Below are 5,539 nucleotides of genomic sequence, written 5' to 3' on the forward strand. Positions count from 1 at the left end.
TTTCGTGTCTCTTAACCTTATGGAACTTGCACCAACTATGAGGACCAGGTCCCATGATGCCCGTCTTGGAAGATGAAAGTTAAAGGGTTATTATGCATAAATAGGACCTATTGTCATATCTGTTCTCGGAAGGCATTCAAGTGAATGAGACTTTTGATGGACTTCCACTTTGCTTAAACGTCGTTTTATCTCTCATGGGCGATGTGCACTGGTTCCTTTATGAGTTGTTTGCATCGAAAGTGCGCTCTTTTTCATGAAGGGCCTTTTTTTCGCCACTACTTCAGCTAAAGACGATATTGGTCTTTGGTTGAGGAAATCGATGAACATTCTAAATAGCTCATACGAATATTTCCTGGTTTGGATGGACTACCTTGATTCTTACTTCGTTGAAGCGAGCGAGATACTCCCTTAACAACTCTGATGGACCCTGATGTATGTTGAATAAATTGGTGGGAGTTTGTTTCTGGTGCCTGCTTGCAATGAATTGGTGAACTAGCTTCTTCACCAGGTCTCGATAACGGGTGACGCAAAGCCTATGGAGGCTCATATACCATCTCAGGGTTGCGTCCCTGAGTGTGTTGGACAATAACTTGCATTTTAGTGAATTATATGCCCTAATGATGACTATCTAAGTGTTAATGGAGGTCACATGCTCATGTGGCTCGTTGCATCCATCGAACTTAAACAATGATGGAAACTTGAAGTTCTTAGGGATAAGAGCCTCTCATATCTCGTCTAATAGAAGTCGAGGACCCAACACATTCTATTCATCCACCATATGTGTTTTTTTATTGAGCTAGATTCTAGATATGATGAACTTTGTCCAACAAGTTTTGGTTTTGGTGACGAAGGTCGTCCATAGCATAACATGTCTCTGCTATGACACTTCCCTTGCTGGCCATATTGGATATCTTTTTGTTTACCATGGTGAAGGCTGAGTGCAAAGATAATACTTTGGTTGAATGTTGTGATGGTGGCGCAAGTCATCTTTACCGAGGCCCCACGATGGACGTTAATTGTACTTGCTAAAAGTACAAATGTGTAACACACCCTAGTAGATAAGGGATGTCAGAGTCTTTAGGGTTGTTGTGGTATTGATATTTATCTCACGTGAGATGAAAAACTATCGTATCTATGTATTTTCTCTATATTGTTAGTTAGTTAATATGTCTTGATATCAAGGTATTTATAATCCCTTCGGTCTGGATCTCAGTCTCCCTAGAATATTGTAACCACTCCGTAAATGGATGGTTGTTTTCTTGAAATCTAGGGAGCATAGTTGAATCCCACGATCCTTAATGACATGTATGTTGACCCAATGCATGTTCCACACGCGATTACACGTTATTGACATGGACTCCCAGGTCATGGGTGATGTATTTGAGAAAGGGGAACCCGATCTGAAATAGGGGCACTCGAAGCCATGAAAGGGTGACTTGGGAAGGACGATGGACTAAGCGTAAGCCTTCGCCCCATTTCCAAGGTATCTTCCGATTATACCACTACATTGTTCTAATTGGAGAATCAAATGAGGATTTAAATGAGAGGTTGGAGGCTTTGAGATGAGCTTTAGAAACACATGATTTTCGCCTAAGTAGAAGTAAGACGGGGTATATGGAATGTAAGTTCAACAAAAGGTGAAACATTTTAAACCTAAAGGTAGAAGTTGGAGACCATATCATCTCATAAGTCATACAATTTAAATATATTGGACCCATAATACAAAATAATTAAGCAATAGAAGGGGATGTAAGCCTTCGAACTCAAACTAGGTGGTTGAAATTAAGGAGGGCTACACAAGTTTTATGTGACACAAAGGTGCCACTCAAGCGGAAGAGAATGTTTTATTAAACTTTGGTAAGACCTACGATATTGTAAAAGATAGAATGTGTGGCGGTTAATAATCAACACGAGAATAAAATAATATAGTAGAGATGATGATATTGTATTAGATATATAGCAGAGAATAAAAATGTGAGACTAATAGAATATTATGACGGAAATTGATTCATATATTTAATTCTATTTAATAGGATAAACCTTGGTTATTTAATTCATGTCAATTACATTTTAATTAACATCTAACTTTGGAGAGCACTAGTTATAACTGCCTGAGATTACTTCATATATGTTCCTACACTTGGATTTTGAGAGAACTAGTTAATTATGCTTCAACGTAAAAAAAAAAGTTTATAATAGACGTTAATAATATTGTTTCACATAATGTATTTATCACATAATATATTTTTAATATATTAAAAATTAAAAGTTGATAGAATAACTAAAATTATTTAACAAAGTTATTTTAAGAGACTAAAAAAATTAATATAAAATTTTAAATTAGGTTAAGAAATCTAAAATAAATTCAAAAATAAAATAAAAATTATTTGACACAATATTATTAACGTCAGAGTTTACTCCAACTTCAGAAATTCTTAATTCTGACCTTTCTTCAGAAGTTCTAACATCAGAATCAGATTGAGACTTATCCCAATTCCAAAATTCTGATTCCTTTACAATCACATCTCTGCTGAATTCAATTTTGTTGGTTTCTGGACAATAGAGCTTGTATGCACCTGTACTGTGGTACCCTATCAGAATCATCACTTTGCTTCTATCATCCAACTTCTGTCTTCTGGCTTCTGGAACATGTTTATAACAAACAGAACCAAACACCTTCAGATGACTAACACTTTGCTTATCTCCAGTCCACTTCTGTATTGGAACTATTTCCTTCAACTTCTTCGTAGGACATCGGTTGAGTACATACGTTGCAGTGGCAACAGCTTCTCCCCAGAGCTTCTGAGGAAGTTTCTTCTCCTTTAGCATGCTTCTCACTATATCAAGCAAAGTGCGGTTTCTTCTTTCAGCAAGACCATTGTGTTGAGGGGTATAAGGAGCAGTAACCTCATGCTCAATTCCATTCTCCTCACAGAACTTCTGTAACTCTTTGGAGTTATACTCACCTCCACCGTCAGTTCTAAGAATCTTCAACTTCTGACCATTCTGATTCTCAGCCTTCATTCTGAACTTCTTGAATTCATCAAACACCTCGTGTTTAAACTTAATAAGGGATACCCATGTCATTCTTGTGAATTCATCAACAAATAACACAAAGTATTTATTCCCTCCAATCGATGCTACTGGAAATGGACCACACACATCAGAATGTACAACTCCCAAGGCATGTTTTGCTCTTGGAGCAGTTTCTGACGCAAATGGCAATCGTGGTTGTTTTCCTTCCATGCAAACTTTGCATGACTTTTCAGGCTTTTTAATTGAAGGAATGCCATGTACCAACTTCTTTGAATTCAGATGTTTTAAGCTTCTGAAATTCAAATGACCAAATCTTCTGTGCCACAGCTCACTCTCCTTCTCAGCACTTGTTGCACTAAGACATTCTGAGTCTGCAGTTCTGACATTCACCTTGAATGTTCTATTCCTTCCCTGTTCTGACTCTATAATCAACTTCTGATTGCAGTCATACAGCTTCAGAAGATTGTCCTTCATGGTAACTGAAAAACCTTTCTCAATTAATTGTCCCACACTCATCAGATTGCTTCTGATGTCAGGTACATACCACACGTTCTGAATCAATGCTGTTTTCCCATTGTTCAGAATCACTCTGACATTTCCCATACCTTCTGCATTAAGATATTTGTCATCAGCACATCTGATCTTTGTCCTCTTTTCAGAGTCAAAGTCAACCAGCCATTTCTTGTTTCCAGTAAGATGATTTGAACAGCCAGTGTCCATATACCACCAGTCTATCAGATCCATATCATCAGATTCAGAGGCCATCAATAGCACAGATTCGTCATCAGAACTTCTGGCTATATTTGCTTCTTCTGATTTTCTCTCCTTGTTTGACCAACAGTCTCTAGCAACGTGACCAAACTTCTTACAACACTAACATTGAATCTTCTTCTTGTCATACTTCTCTTTTCCCTTCTGAGCATTCTTTTGTCTATCAGAGGTTGAGCTTTCTGACTTCTGACCACCATTAGATTTTCTCCTGGCTTCTGACTGCTTCTGATACCTCCTATCAGAAGTTGCTTTCAGAGCCTGCTGCTCTACTTCCCTTTCAGAAGTTCTCTCAGTCAAACGCAACTCTTGCGCTTCTAGACTGCTCTGCAGCTCTTTAATTCTCATGATGCTCAGATCTTTGGAATGTTCTATTGCTACCACAATGTAATCAAATTGAGAGGTAAGGGATCTCAATACCTTCTCCATGATTGTTTCTTCAGAAAGAGTTTCTCCACACGCTTTCATCTCATTAGTGATCAGAATCACTCTGGAGATGTATTCAGAAACTTTCTCATTATTCTTCATGTTGAGATTCTCATATTGCTTTCTCAAGGACTGAAGCTTCACCTTCTTCACTGATGCGTCACCACCATAACATCTAACTAGTGTGTCCCACGCAGCCTTTGCTGTCGTTGAATCTGCAATCTTCTCAAACACATTTACATCAACACATTGATGAATGAAGAATAATGCTTTCTGATCCTTCTTCCTTACTTCCTTCTACGCGTTTTTCTGTTCATCTGTCGCATCTGCTGCTACCGGAACATAACCATCAGTGACAAGATCTAGAACATCTTGAGCACCGAACAATACACGCATTTGGATCATCCAACGATTCCAGTTTTTACCGTCAAATATTGGAAGTTTGGTGTTCATGTTGCCGTTTCCGTTCATCTTTCTACCTTGCACAGTACACTCAGATTTCTCACACAGTGTTTCCCAACCCACAGAATTAAAATTCTGATCAGATTTTGTTCAAGATTCAACACGAATCTAAGAATCAAAATCAAACACACAAGACCTCACGTTCACTCGTGTTTCCCGTGTTTCCCAATGAATCCGAACCGGAGCTCTAGATACCAATTGTTGGTGCAAAGGTAGAATGAATGATGAACGGAAATATTCTATTAAGAGAATGTCGGCTACAAAACATGATAAAAGTTATAATGATTACCACCCTATTTATAAGCTAAAACTAGGGTTACTAGAATAACATAAAATACTAAAATACCCTCTAACAAACGTAGGGGCTAAGAAAATAGTAGAACTAATAAATATGAATTACTTCTAATAAAAACAAAGTGCAGATAAGATGTTCAAAACAAGCGTGTAGTTCTGGCCAAAACCAGATTCAATCATCCAATTTATAAGGGGGTCGTCAGACAAGATATTTGGATTTTGAGACAACCAATCATACGCAAACAGGCCCGACCTTGTGTCTATGCAACCAGTGCCACAGCACGGGGCCTCAAATGTCTATGGGGCCTCAAAATAAAAATATATATAATATAGGATTCAGAACTGTGCTATTATTGATGGTATTATATATCATGGGCTCCACTAAAACTGTTATATGTTGCTACTTTTGCCTCCGCATATTGAATAAATAATAATAATTTAATACATAGACTAACACTACACTAGAATACGTGCTTAAATATAACACCATAGCATTCAGTTCTATAATAAAATAGTAGTAGTATTTATTATTTGGTGTCATTGAATTAATATT

The sequence above is a fragment of the Lathyrus oleraceus genome, chromosome 4 (assembly GCF_024323335.1).
Source record: "Lathyrus oleraceus cultivar Zhongwan6 chromosome 4, CAAS_Psat_ZW6_1.0, whole genome shotgun sequence".
NCBI lineage: Eukaryota > Viridiplantae > Streptophyta > Magnoliopsida > Fabales > Fabaceae > Lathyrus > Lathyrus oleraceus.